The sequence below is a fragment of the Equus asinus genome, chromosome 5, assembly GCF_041296235.1.
Source record: "Equus asinus isolate D_3611 breed Donkey chromosome 5, EquAss-T2T_v2, whole genome shotgun sequence".
Lineage (NCBI taxonomy): Eukaryota > Metazoa > Chordata > Mammalia > Perissodactyla > Equidae > Equus > Equus asinus.
The window spans coordinates 113,952,627-113,968,059 of NC_091794.1; positions in this window are offsets into that span (position 1 = coordinate 113,952,627).

Genomic DNA, 15,433 nt, shown 5'->3' on the forward strand with positions numbered 1-15,433 from the left:
ATTGGCAGCAGATGTTAGCTCAGGGCTAATCTTCGTCAAAAAAAGAAAAAAAGACAAGAAAACCTTAAAAGCAGCAAGAGAACAACTTGTTATGTACAAGTGAACCCCCGTAAGACTATCAGCAGGTTTTTTTTTAAGATTGGCACCTGAGCTAACATCTGTTGCTAAACTTCTGTTTTTTTCCTTTCTTCTTCTTCTCCTCAAAGCTGCCCCCCAGTACATAGCTATATATTCTAGTTGTAAGTGCCTCTGGTTGTGCTATGTGGGATGCTGCCTCACCATTACTTGATGAGTGGTGCCATGTCCACGCCCAGGATCCAAACTGGCAAAAGTCTGGGCCACTGAAGCAGAGTCTGCTAACTTAACCACTTGGCCACGGGGCCAGCCCCTATCAGCAGATTATTCAGCAGGAACTCTGCAGGCCAGAGGGGAGTGGCATGATCTATTCAAAGAACTGAAAGAAAAACACTTCCAACCAAGAATACCCTACCTGACAATGTTTTCACTCAGAACTGAAGGAGAGAGAAATAGTTTTCCAGACAAGCAAAAACTAAAGGAGCTCATCCCCACTAAACTGGCCTTATAAGAAATGTTAAAGGGACTTCTTTAAGTTGAAAAGAAAAGGTGCTAATTAGTAGCAAGAGCACATGTGAAAGAATAAATTTCACTAGTAAAGGTAAATATATAGTAAAGATAGTGGACTAGTCACTTATAAAGCTAGTATGAAGGTTAAAAGACAAATGTAGTAAAAATAACTATGATTACAATAATTAGTTAAGGGATACACAAGATAAAAAGATGTAAAGTGTGACATCAAAAACATAAAATGTGGGGGTAGAGAGTAACAGTGTAGAGCTTTAGCATGCATTCAAACTTACGTTGTTATCAACTTAAAATAGACTGTTACTAACCCTAACTCGGGGCTGGCCCCATGGCTGAGTGGTTAAGTTTGCGTGCTCCGCTGCAGGCTGCCCAGTGTTTCGTCAGTTCAAATCCTGGGCGCAGACATGGCACTGCTCATCAAACCACGCTGAGGCAGCATCCCACACGCCACAACTAGAAAGACCCACAATGAAAAATATACAACTATGTACTGGGGGGCTTTGGGGAGAAAAAGGAAAAAAATAAAATCTTTAAAAAAAAATAAACTGTTACAAATACAAGTTGTTATGTAAAATTTTCATGGTAGCCACAAAGCAAAAACATATAGTAGATGCACAAAATATAATAAGAAAAGAATACAAGCATACCACTAAAGAAAGTCATCAAACTGCAGAGGAAGAGAGCAAGAGAAGAAAGGAACAGAGAGGAACTACAAAACTGCTAGAAAAAAATTAACAAAATGGAAATAAGAACATACTTATTAATCATTACTTTAGGGCCTGGCCTGGTGGTGTTGTGGTTAAGTTCACACTTTCTGCTTCAGTGGCCCAGGGTTTGCACGTTCAGATCCCAGGTGCAGACTTGGTACTGCTCATCAAGCCATGCTGTGGTGGCATCCCACATAAAATAGAGGAAGAGTGGCACAGATGTTAGCTCAGGGCCAATCTTCCTCACCCCCCCTCCAATTACTTTATATGTAAATGGGCTAAATTTTCCAATCAAAAGACACAGAGTGGTGAATGGATAAAAAACGAGACCCATCTACATGTTGCCTACAAGAGACTGACTTTAGATGTAAGAACACACACAGACAGAAAGTGAAAGAATGGAAAAAGATATTCTATGTAATGGAAACCAAAAAAAAAGCAGGAGTAGCTATACTTATATCAGACAATTTCAACTTTAAAACAAAGACTACAATAATAGACAAAGAAGGACATTACATAATGATAAAGGGGTCAATCCAACAAGAGGATATAACATTTATAAATATTTGTTCACCCAACATAGGAGCACCTAAATATATAAAGCAAATATTAGCAGACCTAACTGGAGAAATAGACAGCAATACAATAATATTAGGGGACTTGAATACCCTACTTACATCAATGGACAGATCATCCAGACAGAAAATCAATACGGAAACATCAGCCTTAAATGACATGTTAGACCAGATGAACTTAACAGATATTTACAGAACATTCCATCCAAAAGCAACAGAATACACATTCCTCTCAAGTGCATGTGGAACATTCTCCAGGATAGATTATACATTAGGTCACAAAACAAGTGTTAATAAATTTAAGAAGATTGAAATCATATCAAGCATCTTTTCTGACCGCAATGGTATGAAACTAGAAATCAATTACAAGAAGAAAACTGGAAAATTCAGAAATATGTGGAGATTAAACAACATGCTACTGAACAACCAATGGGTCATAGAAGAAATCAAAAGAAAAATAAAAAAGTACATTGAGACAAATGAAAATGGCAATACAACATATCAAAACTTATGGGATGCAGCAAAAGCAGTTCTAAGAGGGAAATTCATGGTGATAAATGCATACATCAAGAAACAAGAAAAACCTCAAACAAACAACCTAACTTTACACCTGAAGGAACTAGAAAAAGAAGAACAAATGAAGCCCAAAGTTAGTAGAAGGGAGGAAATAACAAACATCAGGGTGGCAATACATGAAATTGAGGCTAAAAAGACAATAGAAAAGATCAATGAAACTAAGAGCTATTTCTTTGAAAAGATAAACAAATTGACAAACCTTCAGTTAGACTCACCAACAAAAAAGAGAGAGAGATACTCAAATAAATAAAATCAGAAACTAAAGAGGAGACATTACAATTGACACCACAGAAACACAAAGGATCATGAGACTACTAGGAACAATTATATGCCAACAAATTGGACAACCTAGAAGAAATGGATAAATTCCTAGAACATACAACCTACCAAGACTGAATCATGAAGAAATAGAAAATCTGAACAGACTGATTGCTAGTAAGGCGACTGAATCAAAATAATCAAAAGCCTCCCAACAAACAAAAGTCCAAGACCAGGTGGCTTCACTGGTGAATTCTACCAAACATTTAAAGAAGAATATGTACCAATTCTTCTCAGACTCTCCAAAAAAATAGGAGAGGAGGGAACACTTTTGAACTCATTTTGCGAGACTAGAATTACCCTGATACCAAAACCAGACAAGGATACCACAAGAAAGGAATATTACAGGCCAATATCCCTGATGAACACAGATGCAAAAATCCTGAATAAAATATTAGCAACTCAAATACAACAATACATTAAAAGGATCATACACCATGATCAAGTGGGATTTATTCCAGGGATGCAAGGATGGTTCAACATCCACAAATCAATCAATATGATACACCAAATTAGCAAAATGAAGGATAAAAATCATATGATCATCTTGGTAGAGGCAGAAAAAGCACTTGACAAAATTTAACTTCCATTTAGGATAAAAACTCTCAATAAAGTGAGTATAGAGGGAACATAACTCGACATAATAAAGGCCATATATGACAAACCCACAGCTAACATTATACTAAATGGTGAAAAGCTGAAAGCTTTCCTCTAAGATCAGGAACAAGACAAGGATGCCCACTCCTGCCACTTTAGTCAGCACAGCACTGGAAGTCCTAGCCAGAGCAATTAGGCAAGAAACAGAAATAAAAGGCATCAAAATGGAAAGGAAGGAGTAAAACTGTCACTATCTGAAGATGAAATGATATTGTATATAGAAAACCCTAAGACTCCACCAAAAAACTGTTAGAACTAATAAACAAATTCAGTAAAGTTGCAGGATACAAAATCAATAAACAAAAATCTGGTGCATTTCTATACACTACTAATGAACTATCAGAAAGAGAAATTAAGAAAACAATCCCATTTACAATTGCATCAAAAAGAATAAAATACCTAGGAAGAAATTTAATTAAGGATGTGAAAGGCCAGTACACTGAAAATTATAAGACATTAATGAAAGAAATGAAAGAAAATACACATAAATGGAGAGATATTCTGTGCTCATGGGTTGGAAGAATTAATGTTATAATATCCATACTATCCAAAGCAATCTACAGATTCAATGCAATCCCTATCAAAATTCCAATGACGTTTTTCACAGAAATAGAAAAAACAATCCTAAAATTTTTAAAACCACAAAAGACCCTGAATAGCCAAAGCAATTTTGAGAAGAACAAAGCTGGAGGCATCACACTTCCTGATTTCAAACGGTATTACAAAGTTATAGTATGGCATTGGCATAAAAACAGACACATAGGTCAATGGGACAGAATAGAAAGCCCAGAAATAAACCCATGCATATATGGTCAATTAATTTATGATAAAGGAGCTAAGAATATACAATGGGGAAAGGACAGACTCTTCAATAAATGGGAAGATGTTGGGAAAAGTGAGCAGCCACAGGCAAAAGAATGAAACTGGACCCCTGTATTACACTATGCACAAAAATTAACTCAAAATGGGTTAAAGACTTGAATGTAAGACCTGATACCATAAAGCTCCTAGAAGAAAACATAGGCAGTAAGTTCCTTGACATGGGTCTTGGCAATGACCTTTTGGATTTGACACCAAAGGCAAAGGCAAAGGCAACAAAAGCAAAAATAAACAAGTGGGGCTACATCAAACTAAAAAGCTTCTGCACATCAACAAAATGAAAAGACAACCTATCAAATGGGTGAAAATATTTGCAAATTGTATATCTGATAAGGGGCTAATATCCAAAATATGTAAAGAATATATGCAAATCAGTAGCAAAAAACCAAACAATCTAATTAAAAAATGGGCAGAAGACCTGAATAAACATTTTTCCAAAGAAGACATACAGGTGGCCAACAGGTACATGAAAAGGTGCTCAACATCACTAATCATCAGGGAAATGCAAATCAAAACCACAATGAGATATCACCTCACATCTGTTAGAATCGTTATTATTATCAAAAAGATAAGAAGTGCTTGTGAGGATGTGGAGAAAGGGAACACTTGTGCACTGTTGGGAACATAAATTGGTTCAGCCACTGTGGAAAACAGTATGGAGGTTCCTCAAAAAGTGAAAAGGAGAACTACCATATGATCCAGCATTTCCACTTCTGGGTATTTATCTGAAGAAAACGAAAACGATAATTTGAAAAGATATAAGCATGCATGTTCATTGTAGCATTATTTACAACAGCCAAGACATGGGAATAACCTAAGTGCCCAAGAATGGATGAATGGATAAAGAAGATGTGTGGGCTGGCCTGGTGGTGCAGCAGTTAAGTTCACACATTCTGCTTCTCGGCGGCCTGTGGTTCGCTGGTTTGGATCCTGGGTGCAGACAGGGCACTGCTTGGCAAAAGCCATGCTGTGGTAGGCGTCCCACATATAAAGTAGAGGAAGATGGGCATGGATGTTAGCTCAGGGCCAGTCTTCCTCAGCAAAAAGAGGAGGATTGGCAGTAGTTAGCTCAGGGCTACTCTTCCTCCAAAAAAAAAAAAAAAAAGAAGATGTATATATATGTAAAGGAATACTACTCAGCCATAAAAAGGAATGACATCTTGCCATTTGCTACAACATGGATGGACCTTGAGGGAACTATGCTAAGTGAAATAAGTCAGAGAAACACAAATACCATATGATCTCACTTATATTTGGAATCTAAAGAATAAAAACAACTGAGTTAATAGATACAGAGTACAGATTGGTGGTTGCCAGAGGCTGGGGGTGGGGGGGTGAGCAATATGGGTGAAGTGTGTCAAAAGGTACAAATTTCCAGCTATAAAATAAGTAAGTCATGAGAATGTACTGTACAGCATGGTGACTATAGTTAATAATACTGTATTGCATATTTGAAAGTTGGTAAGAGAGTAGATCTTAAAAGTTTTCATGACAAGAAAAAAAATTTGTAACTGTGTGGTAATGGATGTTAAGTAGACTTATCGTGATGATCATTTTGCAATATATACAAGTATTGAATAATTATGTTGTACATTTGAAGTAATATAATATTATATGTCAATTGTACTTCAATTAAAGAAAAACTATGGCTCCATCTTGGCCCCATGCTAAGTTAAGTAGTTACCATGTAGTGAGGCAGCCCCATGAGGAAGCCCAAGTGACAAGGGACCGGGCCTGACCACAACCTCATGAATGAGTTTGGAAGTGGTGGTCTTCAGATCAAGCCTTCAGATGAGACCATAACCCTCTGTCTGGCCAACAGCTTGACCGAGATTCAAGACAGAACTTGAACCTGAGGTATCCAGTTAAGTCACACCTAGATTTCTGATCCACAGAAACTGTGAGGTAATGAATGTTTGCTGTGTTAAGATTTGGAGTAATTGGAAAGGCTTTGCTGAGGACGTGGGCGTTTGAGCTGAGACTCAGAGATGGGAAGGAGCAGCCACAGGGCCGGCTGCAGAGGGAGCAGTGAGTGCAGAGACCCTGCATCAGGACAAGCCTGGTGTTTTCCAGGGCTGAGAGAAGGGCAGGGTGGCTGGAGCGTAGTGAGTGGGAGAGAGACAGCTCTTGGGCCAGGGAAGGGAAGCTGCATGGAGCAGCTCGCAGCCTGACTTGAGAGTGAAGCTCGGGGCCCCCAGAGGTCCAGTGATTGGCTAGAAGCGCTCAGACTCAGAAAAGCCGTGATACTCAAGGTGAGGGTTGATTACAGTGAGAGGATATGAACTAAACTCAGCCCTTGGACAGCACTTATTTCTCCATTCTGCTTCCAAGGACACCCACGTGTAGGTGCTAAGCGGGCAATTGAACATGTGCGTCTGGAGTTTAGAAAGCAAATCTGGGATACAGATGCATATTTGGGGGGGTATCAGCAAATTGAACCCACAAGTGATTGAGGCCATGGGCACATTCTCCAGGGAGTGTGTGGGGTGTGAGGATGAAGCTGGAAGGTAACCAACGTCTACAGGCAGAAAAGAGGGTCTGGAGAGGAAACAGGCAGCCCCTAGGATGGAAGGGCATTGGGAGGGCATCCCACAGGCTGCCCAGAGGTCAGGGAGGAGAAGGCTGAAGAGTGTCCTGGACTGGTTCCATGGAGGCTACTAATAACCACCCGGAGCTTGACCACAGGGGATGCAGACAGAGGAGGTGAAGGAATGGAAGCCCCCCTCCAAGAAAGGGGTGCATGAAACAGGCTGCTGGAAAGGCACTGGGCCCCCTCGGTCCTGAACACATTGGCCATGGCGGGAAGTCTGCTGGTCTGCTGAGTGGAATGCTGGAAGGCAGAGACCACACAGAACGGCCTCAGGATGGGGTCGGTGGGGCCCGTGGATGAGAGGGCTCCAGCGCGGGAGTCCCCAGGTACTCCTGGAAGGTCCCCAGGTCTCCTCTCCAGGTCACACTCTCAACACCTCGGCTGTGCAGCATGGCACAGCCACCTTGGCTGATGGGCCTCACGGCTGCCCTTGTCAGGGGCAGAGTCATGAGGGGCTCATTGCCCCAGACCTGGAGCACCTCGCTTGTGCCCAGAGCCTCTGCCCAGGGTCACACACAAAGACTGACCTCTTCCTTGGCCACATGAGGACACCTCCACACCCACACTTCTCAGTAAATAGAATTGGCTGATTGGCCACCACCCCACTCAGGGCCACATGTGCTGACCCCCTAGAGACCTCGCACACACAGATCCTTACACATGGCTGCACACACACAGCACCCCCCACGTATGGATAACCCTTCACCCTCACAGACTTCTCTGGCCTCAACACTCAGCCCACGTGGACCCCACCCCATTCACGGGTTACAAACGCAGGAGATGCCCCTCACACAGGCACTCACACCCCCTGCACCTCACCCCCCCATCCCTGGTGGCCTGTGAAGATTCCCCCACCACAAAGACCCTTCTCCACCCACACACCTAGAGGGAAGGGAGGGGTTTTCCGGGAGGGTCTCTTTTCCCTAGGACGCCTTCAAGAGACTCCAGGCCAGGGAGGGTGGACAAGTGCTCTTTGTGGTGGCATTTCCTTTACAGAAAACAGTCCTGACCCCTCCCCACTGTGCCAGGAGCCTCGGGGACCTTGTTTCTCCCACGTGCCACGTAGACAGCAGCTGTGATGGGGGAGGCAGCTCAGGACCCTGCTGTCAGCACCTGCCCCCACCCCCTTACTGACCTCCGGCCTCGGCCTGGGTCAGAGTCTCGCCTGGGAAGGGCATACCTGATGTCCTTTGAGAAGGCGTCTTCAGAAACATATTTTATATTTAGAAAATAAAAAACAAACCCTAGTGTGTGTTTGCTTGTTAACACGAATGTGGAACAGAGAGAGCCATGATTGGCAGGCCTCGCAGAGACTGTGTGGGAGGGAGGGTCATCATCCTGCTGGCAGCCCCGTCTAGGCCACCTTCCCGGAGGGCCTCATCCCTCTCATCCCAGGGACAACAGCAGGAAGAGAGGGCAGTTGAGGCCAGACCACAGACATTCCAAATCTGGGCTGCCGAGCACCTGGAGGGTCCAGGACGCCAGGGGGCTTTCACCCTTTATTAACACCCTGCTCTCCTAGTCAACAATTCTTTACACTAGAAGTTCCCCCTTTAAGTTCCTGGTGTGGCTTTTGTGTCCTGACTGGACTCCTACGGATGCCACTGCAAGTTGCTGAGTTTTTGAGCTTGTTTCTTACTCAGAGTAACCCAGAGAAAGCTGACAGATACAGGTGTTGCATGAGAGCAGCTGTTAAAACCAAGGGGCCCTCTGCACTCAGGCCTCCCCGTCCCAGCCCCCAGAGCCGCTGCTGTGAGCTCACGGGGACCTCCGCATGGGCCAACATGGCACCCTGTGGAGGCTACCATGCCTCCTCAGTCACAGTGTTTCATGGGGCTTTTAGGTTTTTCTCCTCTCTCCTCGGTCACAGTTTCTCAGTCTCTTCCAGGTTCTTCCTCCTCTTGTGGACCTCTAGAAACTGGAGGGCCCAGTGGCTCTGTCCTTGGGCCTCTTCTCTTCTCAAAAGGCACTCTTGGTGATGACCTTACCTGGTTTTGTGGCTTCACGTGTGATCCTGCCCTCCCTCTCACATGGACTTGCATAGCTCCCTGCTTGCACCTCCACTGATGTGGGAGCAGATGTGGTCAGAGCTGGCTTACCTCTCCACACTCACCTACAGCTTTTGTCTGCAAGCTCCTCCACTCCACCAGGGCTTTCTCTGCTCACAGGAATGCACAGGCCCAGGCCAAAGTGCCGGAGGATCCATGCCCTAGAAGCAGCCTTCTGACAGAGACGGACGGGGGTCCGTGACCAAGTCCCAGCCACCTATGCCAGGGTGCAAATCAGAGGCGTGTTCTAGTCTCCCTGAAGCCCTGGAAGGACTGAGTCCAGCTGCCCAGCGATAACCTGCTTGCCCATCCCCTCCCTGTGCTTCCTAGGACCTCCCCTGCCCAATGAACCACTTACACCCAAATACTTTTCTCAGGGTCTGATTGTGAAGAAACTCACCCTAAAAAGCATTCTCAATCCTAGGTTTCTCAGCCACGATCTGTTTCTCTTACATCTTCCTGTCATAGACTGAATGTTGCTCAGGGCAAACTGTCGGCCTTATCACTGTCTTCTCTCTTGCCACACTCTAGACCCCTCTGCCTTGCTTTGTCCATGGTCACTGCCCTGGGAGAGCAGGTAGAAGAGGTGTCTGCCGCATCTCTTCTATCTGCTCTCCCTCTCCCACCTTCATCCTATCCAAGGTTAGCTCGCAGCTCAGCTCAGGTTGCCCTCTTTCCATCTCACACCTGCCCAGCCCTCCTGCCCCGCTGTGCGCACAGCCCACCTTCTCACTCCCTCCCCCTCTTCATTCAAACATCCCGTCTCAAGGCAGGCTTCGTTGGCCACCCACAACCTGAGACCGCCCCCTGCGCTGCCTTATTTTCTCTTTAGAATTTGTCCTTCCCTCTCTGTGCAGCAACGCAAACCACTTCGAGGGCAGGGGTTTTGTCTGTTATTTATGACGAACAGCGCCAGACAAAACAGACGCTCGATAAATATCCGTTGAACGCTCCTCCCGGAGCCCCGGCCCCTCCACTATCCCGCTGACCAGCTCTGCTCGCAGGTTGGACCCGTTCCCTGCCTTTGTCCCACGAGTTGCTCAGCTCCGCGGGTCCCTGGACTACAAGCCCCAGAATACCCCACGCCCTCCCGTCGTTTGCGCCCCTTCCGAAGCTGCGGTGCGCCTTCTGGGAAGTGTAGTCCATGATCCTCCACCTCCTTTGCGGAGCCATCGGGAAATCTAGGCGGTCCTCTCCTTTTTGCGTCGGTTCACTTCTGCTAGCGATGTACCTACTCGCGAAACAGGCTTTCCACCTTCTTCTCCTGGTCAGATGCAAGCCCTTTGAGTCCCTCCCTCCCAAGGTGCGCCAAGGCCCCGTGTGTCCCCTTATCTCTGCGCCTTCGGGTATGGGAGTATTTACTGCGTGGCTCACCTGTTTCCTCAGAGGCCGGCAGTTCTTTTAGGTGGGGCCTGCGTTTATCCGCCTCGGTGTCTACAGCCCCGCGCGCCATTGCATGCATCCAACAGTTCTGCCCGCCTGCTGCATCCCAGGCTCCGAGTGCGGAGGATGCCACGGCCTGAAAACGTCGCCACCGTCGCTGACACGACATCAGGGGCGGGGTTCCGACAACACACATGCGTGACTGGATGTGTCCCAAGTGCGACGAGTGCCAATTAGAAAAACGAACCTGGGAGGGAGTTGGCGTGGGGCTGGGTATTATTTTAGAGGATGCTCTGAGAAGCCCTGAGGACACCAGGACGCAAATGTTGAGCCCGCGCGTATCTGGGAAGACTGTGGGGACCCCACAGAGGAAGGCGGCAACGAGAGGGTGTGAGCGCTGGGCAGAGTGGGAAATAGGTCAGGGTGGAGGGGGTGGCGCTGGGTCCTGTAGGGCTTTGGCTTTTCCCCCACTGAAGTGGGAAACCATTGGAAAGTTATGAGCAGAGGCATGACGATCCGGGATGTGTTTTTCAGTGGCTCACTCTGGTGACTGTATTTAAAAGAGACTTTAGAGGGGCGAGTGCTGAAGAGGGGCACCCGTTAAGAGGCTCCTAGCTGTGAGACCTTGGGCAAGCCAGTTAACACCTCTATGACTCAGTCTCCTCATTTGTAAGCTGAGTTTAATAATAGTATCTACCTCATGGAGTCAATATAAAAGTTAAGTGAGTTGATGCCCAGGAAGTATTTAAACAGTGCCCATCAGAGGGAAGGATCCATGCATGTATTAGCAATTCTCATTATTAAAATAAATGCCACAGCCCAGGTGAGAGGTGATAGGCCAGCTGGGAGCAATGGAGCTTGTGAGAGATAGTCACAGTCTGGACCTGGTTTTAAGGTGGAGCCTATGCATTTTGCTGAAAAATTGGATGAAGGGTGTGATACAAAGAAAAGAATCAAGAGTTTTGACCTTAACAACTGAGAGGGTGGAGTTGTCATTTCCTGAGATGAAGGAGACTGTGGGAGAGTCGGTTTTTAGGGAGCATCAGTAATTGCGGTTTGGATATATGAAGTTTGAGATGCCTATTAGACACTCAACACAAATGCTGAGTAGACAGTTGAATGTGAGACTGAAATTTAGGGGATAAGTCCAGGCTGCAGGTACATATCCAGGAGTCACTGGCATATAAATGGCATTTGAAGCCACTCGGCTGAATGAGGTTGTTGAGGGAGTGAGTGAGACAGAGAAGCAGCTGGGATCTGAGCCAATGGGCAAGTTGGCAGAGGGGAGTCTGTCCGGAGGTCCTGGTTGGGGAAGCAACAAGGATTGTAGTGCAGCCTGGGTAAGGATCCAGCTCTGCCATTTGGGAGCTCTGTGACTTCAGGCAAGTCAGCTAACCTCCCTGAGCCTCAGCTTGCTCACCTGGGGAAGAAATAGGAATGGCCATATTTAGTTTGCAGGATTGTGTGGGGATTAAAGTAAATAATGCAGCTGAAGGGCCCAGCAGGAGGCCTGGCTGCAGTTAGTGCTTGGAGCAGCCGTGAGCCTGGAGTTACAGATGCCTCACTCCTACCTCTTACCCTTTCCCCGTGGATTTCTACCAAGGGGCAGACACACAAGACCAGTTGCTCAAAGAGAGAAACCTGCAAATGTCAGGCATCAGACATGCCTCCTCTTAGCTCAGAGCTGGCTTGCTGGTTCTGCCTTCTCTGGTCAGAATGGATGGCCTTGGGGCCTACTCCAAGTCCAGAGAGAGGGCTCAGAGCCAGCATGCGGGCAGGAGAGAAAGAGGCCCCTTCCATGGCTCTCTTCCTGTCTTAGTCCAAATACCACGGACTATGAAACCCAGGATGAAGGAGCTAAAATTTCCCTGGATGAGAGTGAAACACTGCCTTGTACCCAGGAGGTTAACGTGGGAAACTAGTAACCAAAGTTTCTGAGCTCACCTTGCAGAACAGCAGGATGACACAGATAAGAGAGCAGCTTGCTGACAGCCCCTGCCTGACTAAGCATGGCACAGGAGCATTGAGAAGCTACAATGACTGACCATAAACTTTAGATGTCACTGACTAAAAATCCACTTCACACAACACATACAACCCCCACCCCCCAACCAACGAATTTGCAGATGCAACTCATGAAGAAATGCGAAAGACAGTTGTGCCTGTACAGAGGATTCTTAAAACTTCAGTTCCCAAGGCCACATGCTCCCCCACCCTTACCTAAAACACCAGATAAAAACCCCTACCTTTTTCCCTTCCAGGAGGTGGATCTGAATTTTAACTCCCATTCCCTCGTTTGGCTGCCTTTTGAGAATAAACCTCTTTCCTTGCCACATGCCTGGTGTTCCAGATATTGACCCTCCTGTGTCGTGGGTGAATGAACCTGTGTTTGTGTTCAGTAGCAACTGGGCAGCTTATAAACAGCAGAAACTTAATTCTTACAGTTCTGGAGGCTGGAAGTTTGAGATCAGGGTGCCAGCATAGCGCCAGGATGACGGCCTTCTTCCTGGTTCCTAGCTGGTGCCTTCTTTCTGTGCCCTCCTGTGGTGGAATGGGCAAGGGAGCTCTGTGGAGTCTCTTTTATAACAGCACTAATCCCATTCATGGAGGCTCCACCCTCATGACCTAATCGCCCCCAAAGGCCCCACCTTCTAACATCATCACATTGGGTGTTAGGATTTCAACCCGTGAATTTTGGGGAAACATGATCATTTAGATCACAGCACCTCCTGACTAGTTGAACAGGACCAAAGTGTTCTGTGGTGGGAGCCTAGTTCAGTGTTCTGAGCTGTGAGTGGCCCCCGAGGGCTTGGCTTGTCTACAAGAGGTGGCCCAGGGCTGTGTGTTGTCCAGGGCGTGCTGACTGGTGACAGGCATCAACCCTTGGCTCTGAGGTTTCTCTTAGATAAAACTGTTGTTGATTTTGCCTTGTTGGTTACATATCATTTTCCCAGGCAGACAAATTTGTATAGTTTTGATTAAATTGCTGTTCTCTTTAAACTGGCGTTGCTCTGTCCTGAGTGTATTTCTGGTCATGTTTATTTGATATATTGTATCCTGGCCTCTCAATTAGATTTTTTATTAAATTCGATTTTGATTTTGATTTTTTATTAAATTTGCTAGACTCTTCAGATTTCTTGGTAAAGATGCAGGGAATGCCCTGGTCCCATAAGTCATCCAGACCTCTCAGGATGGAGTACTGTGTGGTGGCTGCAGTGGGCAGAGTTATGTCAACGCTTCTATTCACCAGAGGGGTATCTCATAATTATTTGTGACTATCATCAGGAAAGTGTAAATTATGTCTGCTCTTTTCTCTTTTCTAATGAAGAGATTCTTACTCATACGAGCCTCACTGATGTCACGTGGGTCTGGGTGGCCAGAACAAGGGAGGCCTCAGCAGTGATCAGGAAGAGGAAGAAAGTGGAGATGATTTCAGGATTCACTGTTTTATTTCCCTTCTCTTGGGGTTAGAGCCCTGCCCTGCCTGCTTTCCAGTGTCTGTAAGCAATTGTTTCTATTTTGTCCAGTTTCTAGTTGCTTACATGGTTCAAAGTCAAACCAGCATGAGCAGATGGGCTCACAGACGTCTTGCTTCCATGCCTCCCTCAGACTGCTCTCCTGCTCTCCATACACAGCACATTTCATTAGTTTCTGGTTTATCCTTATTTTGGAAGCAAACTATGAACTGTCTGCACGTTCATTCCTATTCGCTCTCCTTCTTTCAGAGGATAGATCCTGTGAGGACTGCTTGGCACTTTGCTTGTATCCTGGGGATCACTGTACCTGTCCACGTAGGGACCCTGCTCCCTGTCATGGTACGTGGTGCTGTGTTACGTGGACGTGCCACGGTTCATTCCACCAGCCCCGCTGACAGCTATTTGGGTTGTTTCTAATATTTTGCTTTGACAGATATCGTTTGAAGTGAAAATCTTGTGCATATGTTATTTTGACCTGTGGAAGTATATCTTCAGGATAGATTCCTAGATGTGAGACGCCAGGTCAGAGGCAAATGTATCTCAACTTTGTTAGGTATAGCCAGACTCCTCTCATTGGTAACGTACTATTTTGTGTTGCCAACATGCATGGAGTGCTTATTCTTCCACAGCTTCACCAACAGAGCATTTTGTCAAAATTTTGGATTTTTGCCAATTTGATAGATGAGAAATAAGTCATGATAAGTTGGTGTAATATAATTTGCATTCCTCTTATTATGAGGAAATTGGACATCTTTTTTTTCTTCCCCTGAGGAAGATTAGCCCTGAGCTAACATCTGTGCCAGTCTTCCTCCACTTTATATGTGGGTCACCCCCACAGCGTGGCTGACCAGTGGTGTAAGTCCGCCCTCGGGATCTGAACCCATCAACCTGGGCCACCAAAGTGGAGCATGCTGAACTTAACCACTACACTGCGTGGCGGCCCCGAGCATCTTTTTATATGTTCAAGGGCTGTTTGCACCGACTTCTCTGTGAAGTCTGTTCATGTATTTTGTGTATTTTTTGTGGGGTTTTGAGTCTTTTTCTTCTTTATTTTAAAAGCTCTTTGTGTATCAGGAATATTCATAATTTGTATGTTTTCTCTACCAGCCATTTTAATTCTGTCCTTGCTCGTGGGACCACAGCTCCTTCCTGACCGTCGTCTGCCCTTGGCCTCTGCTTCACTCTGACTTTCTGGCTGCTGCTCTTCTGAGACCTTCCCCCCTGCCTGTCAGTGTTGGTGTCATGTGCTCTGTGCCCTCTTCTCTGCCTGCACCCTCTTTCTGGATGATCTGGGTCATAACCGAGGCCTCAGTGAATATCTCTGTGCGGGTGTCCCAGTCTGCGCCCCTAGCTGGGCTCCCATCGGAGACTCCACCCCTCTACCCCATCATTGTTTGACCCTCCACTCAGATGTCTGCCAGGCATCGTGGGTCCAGACCGGACTCAGACATGCTCTTTCCCTTGTGACCCCTCTCCTGGACGTGGCACCCCTCTCCCAAGCAGAAGTCTTCTGGACCCATAACTCCAAGCTTCCCTACTTCATACTTACTGTTTACTGCTCAGATTCTCAGTGGGGAAATGTCTCCTTTTTGTGTAAACTGTCTGATATTCTGAGAAGTTC